The 7,269-nt window shown below is 37.6% G+C and overlaps 1 long non-coding RNA gene across 1 annotated transcript in view; it reads right to left on the reverse strand.

Annotated features, from left to right (window-relative positions):
* The window catches only part of LOC138008906 (uncharacterized), an 11,142-nt gene extending 4,727 nt beyond the window's left edge, over positions 1-6,415 (reverse strand). Inside the window, exon 1 of the long non-coding RNA XR_011124292.1 lies at positions 6,348-6,415. This is a non-coding gene — a long non-coding RNA (uncharacterized lncRNA). The remainder of the gene's footprint in view (positions 1-6,347) is intronic.
* Positions 6,416-7,269: the final 854 nt, after the last annotated feature.

Below are 7,269 nucleotides of genomic sequence, written 5' to 3' on the forward strand. Positions count from 1 at the left end.
CCGTTGGCAAAACCTAGACCGGACCTAGATGGTCTTGAACGCACAGATATCAATTGAAGACTTGTTTCAAACAACAACCTAGTGAGCGCCAGAATTCCAAAACACAGTATTACAGTAAGGAAACTACGGAATTTTGGATCTTTTTAATCCGTTTTAATAAATTTGAACTGTTGAAATTTGGCTCATATGTAGTATTTACTGTGTGTTATCAGTGGTTATTGTCCGTTAATCCACATAGGTAAGTGTTCTCTCTTACGAAAAATGGTTTTGAAGACTTTCAATTTGAAAATTGTGTTATGCGTCACTCAAAATTTTCCTATTTTTCTATCCTTTTCCTTTGTTTTCTCAAGAAAAGAAAGTCGCTTACCCTTTTTACACCCTGTATGCTAATCAACAAGGAAAACCTTAGCATTAAGCAAAGATATAGCTTTATTGAAGACGTTAAACTGAATAAATGAGGAAAGGAGGAGGAGTCACCCCCAATTGGGTGTGGCGATTGTGCTACACATCGATACAGGTCAGGATATTTAGAGATATGGGATACTTAGATTCCTCCCCTCCCCTCCCCTCCCTCCCCCCCTTCCCTAATGGGGCCTCAACAATCAGCACAGCAATACTATCACAATTCGGGCGTTATCCTAGATGAGGATATGTCTCCTGAACACCTTGTTGCTGCTATTTGTAAATCCTGCTTTTTTCATTTAAGGAACATTTGCAAAATCAGGAAACATATCAGCGTTAAGGCCTGTAAGACACTTAATATCCACACATTCATTTCTTCTAAATTAGAGTTTTGCAACTCGCTTCTTTATGGCCTGTCCAAATTTTTAGTGCAAAAGCTACAACTGGCACAGAATGCTGCAGCCAGAGTCATCACCTTTTCTCACAAATCCGAATATATTATTCGAATTCTGCGTATCCTACAAAATTTGGCTACCACTTGGCAAAGAATTCAATATAAGATTTTACTTCTTACCTTCAAAATCCTCCATAACTAACCGTATTATTTGTCTGACTTAAGGACGGTGCCTACTATTGTTATTGCACATACGTTCTGCGCATCTCGAGATACGCGGGATTCCTATTGGTGATGCTTACCAATACAGTGATAATTTTTGCGCAGTTTAAAACTATCCAGAGAAAGTAGATCTTAGTTAGTACGCTTGGTATCCAAAAAGAAAATTGGGGGTAACCATGCATTTTTGAGAGATAATTAAGCTTCAATTTGAGAAAGAACGCCATACATTGCTTTGTATTTTAAAGCTTTTTACAAATATTATTCATCAATTATCTTTGAAAAATGCGTGGTTACCTCCAATTTTCTTTTTGGATTTCAGTAACACTTGTTAAGATCTACATTTCCTGCATAATCATAAACTGGGGCAAAATACCTTGAAATTAGTAGGCACCGTCCTTAATCACATCTTATAGACGTTCATCGACTCTAAGGTCGTTTGGCCTCCATCTTCTGTCTAAGCCCTCTTATAATCTTAACTCTTATGGAAAAAGAGGTTTCTCTTTCACATCCCCTGAGCTGTGGAATTCACTCCCTCATAATATCTGATCATGTCATTCTATATCTATATTCAAAGGCTTACTTAAAACCTGGCTTTTCAAACAAGCATACCTGGACTAGTTATTGCCATTGTGTTGGTGCAAGATTTTATGATATGTGAAATAAGATTACAAAACCTGTGTTATCTCATGGGTTTATTCTATTGTTTATGTGTTCATTGTTTTATTTTTTGTCTTTGTCTATTAATCATGATATTTTTATTAATTATCTGACTATACCCCTTTTTATAAATACATTCTTTGTAAATATTTACTTTTATTCTTATGTACATAATTTTATAATCTAGTTTTTGAACCTTGGAAGTATCGCTATATAAAATAAAAGTATTATTATTATTATTATTATTATTATTATTATTATTACATTATTATTATTATTTCCTTTTACTAAAGCTTTTTCAGGAATGTCAAGATAACAGGTGAAATTTATTTGGAATACTGACTGGAGACAGGCAGCTTCATTCATTTGCTTTGGTTTGTCTATAAAACAAAATAGAGTGTATGTCTTTTTATTTGGTTGTTTAAGGCTTTTTAACCAATGTTCTTTTCACGTTTTGGATTCCTGTACTAGAAGGAATGGATTAATTTTTTGCTGTCAAATGTCATTGACTTGACCTATCACATACCATTAAATTTGATGTTAGGCTAATTGTCTACCTAACAATTATTCCACGAGAGCGCATTGGATATGAGAGAGACCACCGAGTATTGTCTCTACAGAACACTTCTAATCTTATAATTTTTTAGACTTCTTTTTCTTTGCTTGATTTTCCAATCTTCTTTTCCCGTTTTTTGATTCCTGTACTTGGAGGAATGGTGATGGAATCCCCAAGCAGTGCAGTTGCTAAGTGGGTCTTGTAAGTGCTCTGGGCCTGATTGCCACTTCTTTGTTTCTTTTCACGATTAATTTTGTTGTTGTTGTTGTCTCCTACCCTCTCCCCGAGAGGGTAGGAGATGAAAGACCCTGGGATCACAAAACCTCAGTAACGAAGACATTAACTCTTTTTTTTTATTATACTTGATTATTGCTTTCTAATGGCGGGTGTTGACTCACAATGGCCAAATCAACACACTCTGTAGACTGTCTGTAGACTGTCACGTAGTAAAAAAAATAAATCCGAAACCGTTCAAAGAAAGAAGCCAAGAAAATGAAATGTTACAAAAGACTAATACAAAAGTATCTGACCCTAGTCTCATGTCTGTTTGGTGCATTGTTTCTAAGTTATTTGCCGAAACATGTCACTCAATTTACAGAGCTTTATAGGCGGACGCCATGTTAAGTTGGTGTTTTACACTCGGGGCTTTATATGGGGACGCCATGCTAAGTTGGTGTTCCTTGAATGGCCTCAAATCAACAAAACATCTGGACCTCAGCTTGCGATAAAAGCCCTCTCTTTTTGCTCGTGAACTGAACTAAATGAGCATAAACATGTCTTCTACAGCTTTTAATGCTTAATTTGCCAAAAACCACAAGGCAAAACCGTTTTTTGAACCAGACAGCTTTATCTCAGTTACTGTCTTGGTGTCACGCAAGGCGAAATTTGAAAATTCCAAATGCTGTATTCTGAAAACGAAAAACGCTACGGTGCCTAAAACTGGTAAAAGATTTACTTCTAAGTAATTTTTACCTGGTATCGATTAAAAAATCAGAAAACGTAGCAGCTTTGATTTTAATTTTTGATGGCGTCAGGTGAAAGCCTTAATGCTTAAGGCCCGGTTCAGAAGCCGTACTTCACATGAGGCGAATCGAATTCGAATTTAGACCGATATGGGCAGCCGTCACCGCCAAAAATACAAGCCTGGTTAATGGTTAAGAATAAACCGGAATGGTTTCATTGTCCTTTGTAGAACGGTTTATCAGAATTTGAAAAGATGTATTTAAAACACAAATGGACAAGTCACCTTTAGTGAAATGAAATAAACAAACATTAAATGGTTTAGACAATTCAGAAACTGTGTAGATACCCTTGGTGAATTGATTCAGTGAAAACACGAGTGGTTAAATGTTTAATGAAATGCATCAGTCACCTTATGCAATCATTGCAGTTAACACAGAATTGGTCAGTGCCAAAGATCACCGGTGTAATTATCCTTGTCAAAATGACAAAGTCAAGTCTTGAATGGATCAGCGTACTTTGACATGATTTGCAGTGAAACAGCAAACGGTCCAGCTTACCGTACATTGGTTCAGTGATGTGACAAACGGTTCAGAGTAGTTTGAAACGGCTTATTTTATCTGCAAATGGTTAATCGTGAACCGCAATGGTCTAGCATAACATTGATCGGTTTACCATAATGTCAAACGGTTTAGTGTTACCCCAAATGGCTTAGCGTGACGACAAATGGTTTAGTAGAAAGCGAAATAGTTTAGTGTTGCAGCAAATGGTTTGCGCCGGAACCGCCAAAAATACAAAAGTAAAATGGACAAGTCAAGATTGAAATGGAATGGCGTCATGTGAAAGCCTTAATGCTTAAGGCCCGGTTCAGAAGCCGTACTTCACATGAGCCGAATCGAATTCGAATTTAGACCGATATGGGCAGCCGTCACCGCCAAAAATACAAGCCTAGTTAATGGTTAAGAATAAACCGGAATGGTTTAATTGTCCTTTGTAGAAAGGTTTATCAGAATTTGAAAAGATGTATTTAAAACACAAATGGACAAGTCACCTTTAGTGAAATGAAATAAACAAACATTAAGGACGGTGCCTACTATCGTTATTGCGCATACGTTCTGCGCATCTCGCGATACTCGGATTTCCTATCGGCAGTGCTTATTAATACAGGGATATTTTTGCGCGGTTCAAAACTACGCGGAGAAAGCAGAACTTAGCAAGTGTTCTTGGTATCCAAAAAGAAAATTGGGGGTAACCACGCATTTTTCAGAGATAATTAAGCTTGAATTTGGAAAAGAACGCCATACATTGCTTTGTATTTTAAAGCTTTTTACAAATATTGTTGATTGATTATCTTCGAAAAATGCCTGGTTACCCCCAATTTTCTCTTTGGATTTCAATAACACTTGTTAAGATCTGCTTTTCCCGCATAGTCAGTAAACCGCGCAAAAATACCTTTGAATTAGTAGGCACCGTCCTTAAATGGTTTAGACAATTCAGAAACTGTGTAGATACCCTTGGTGAATTGATTCAGTGAAAACACGAGTGGTTAAGTGTTTAATGAAATGGATCAGTCACCTTATGCAATCATTGCAGTTAACACAGAATTGGTCAGTGCCAAAGACCACCGGTGTAATTATCCTTGTCTAAATGACAAAGTCAAGTCTTGAATGGATCAACGTACTTTGACATGATTTGCAGTGAAATGGCAAACGGTCCAGCTTACCGTACATTGGTTCAGTGATGTGACAAACGGTTCAGAGTAGTTTGAAACGGCTTATTTTATCTGCAAATGGTTAATCGTGAACCGCAATGCTCTAGCATAACACTGATCGGTTTACCATAATGTCAAACGGTTTAGTGTTACCCTAAATGGCTTAGCGTGACGACAAATGGTTTAGTAGAAAGCGAAATAGTTTAGTGTTGCAGCAAATGGTTTGCGCCGGAACCGCCAAAAATACAAAAGTGAAATGGACAAGTCAAGATTGAAATGGAATAGTCAATGTGGGGTCTTACGTCACAACCCATACGTCATTCAGATAAATATTGGCGCGAATTTGCCCCAACGAGGTTCGTACCTCGAAGTGCACAAGTCAGGTTACAATTTTTATTGAGTTCCATACATTCGAATAACTAAGGATTAATCATTTTAGCATTTTTTCCCCCTACATTTTAAATACCCTTCAATAGCCAGTTAAAACATGAAGAAGATGAAAGAGGATAAAAGAAGAATTGCAAAGTGAAACTCCTGAACACGGCCTCATAACGACACTAAAAGATTGGTATCGTTGAAAACCGCTGCCGTTTTCGCGGGTAGATAAATGGAAATTTCTCCTCGTAAAAGGACAGGTCGATGTCGACATCATTTCATTTTCCCTAAATAAAGCGAGAGTGCTCATAACACTCAGAAAGTCAGACCTGTCAAGGGCCAACTACTTAGGTCAAGCTTACTCAGATAAACTTTAAGCAAAACACTATACGACCGCATCACCTTTCTGTCATCGTTATCCACCTGAAAAAAACTGACAACGATACCAATATTTTAGTGTTGTTATCAGGCCTCGTGTTCATTACTTAAAGTTAATGTAGAACAGTTTGCAATACTTCTTTTATCCTCTTTCACCTTCTTCATGTTTTAACTGGCTATTGAAGGGTATTTAAAATGCAGAGGGAAAAAAATGCTTACCATGATTAATCCTTAGTTATTCGAATGTATGGAACTCAATAAAAATTGTAACCTGAAACAGAAGGATTGACAAAAATGCTGTTAAAAGGGATCATTTGACGAGACAGCTACCTGACACTTTGAACCAGAGCATTCGTGATAAGGCGATTCATTGTTTTAAGACACGGAAGCTGTTTATGAGTAACGGGTAGCAAGTGTATTTAACTTTAACTCAGAGGTTCAAGGAAAGGCTTGAAACGATGGAGAAATTTGCTCAGGTTTCTACAGAAACTCACATTTTCAGAAACTGATTGTCAGTGGCTAACTAGCGTACAGTTGAAGACAAAGAAAAACACGGCCTGTCCATGTTTCCTGTGCTTACTTTGCTTTGATCCACATTCATGTATATAACTTGCCGATATCACGACAAAATGATCAGAGTAGAAAAATTACCAATCCAGCTAAACTGGGCAAAAACAAAGAAGGATTCTTACCGGAATAAGGATCATTGAGTCGAGTAAACGAGGCGGTACTGGTAGAAATAACCTGTTTCCGATCTGACTTGCGCACTTCGCGGTACGAGCTTCGTTGGGGCAAATTCGCGCCAATATTTATCTAAATGACGTATGAGTTGTGACGTAAGACGCCACATTGACTATTCCATTTCAATCTTGACTTGTCCATTTCACTTTTGTACTTTTGGCGGTTCCGGCGCAAACCATTTGCTGCAACACTAAGCCATTTCGCTTTCTACTAAACCATTTGTCGTCACGCTAAGCCATTTGGAGTAACACTAAACCGATCAATGTTATGCTAGACCATTGCAGTTCACGATTAACCATTTGCAGATAAAATAAGCCGTTTCAAACTACTCTGAACCGTTTGTCACATCACTGAACCAATGTACGGTAAGCTGGACCGTTTGCCGTTTCACTGCATATCATGTCAAAGTCAGTACGCTGATCCATTCAAGACTTGACTTTGTCATTTTGACAAGGATAATTACACCGGTGGTCTTTGGCACTGACCAATTCTGTGTTAACTGCAATGATTGCATAAGGTGACTGATCCATTTCATTAAACACTTAACCACTCGTGTTTTCACTGAATCAATTCACCAAGGGTATCTACACAGTTTCTGAATTGTCTAAACCATTTAATGTTTGTTTATTTCATTTCAGTAAAGGTGACTTGTCCATTTGTGTTTTAAATACAACTTTTCAAATTCTGATAAACCGTTCTACAAAGGACAATTAAACCAGTCCAGTTTATTCTTAACCATTAACTAGGCTTGTATTTTTGGCGGTGACGGCTGCCCATAGGTTTGGCGAATGCGAAAATGTATACACTCTTCGCGCAGAATTGAGCCAGGTCACGCTTCAACTATAGAGGTGCGGCAAAATTGCAGCATACCCC

This window comes from Montipora foliosa, chromosome 6 (genome assembly GCF_036669935.1).
Source record: "Montipora foliosa isolate CH-2021 chromosome 6, ASM3666993v2, whole genome shotgun sequence".
Taxonomy (NCBI): Eukaryota; Metazoa; Cnidaria; class Anthozoa; order Scleractinia; family Acroporidae; genus Montipora; species Montipora foliosa.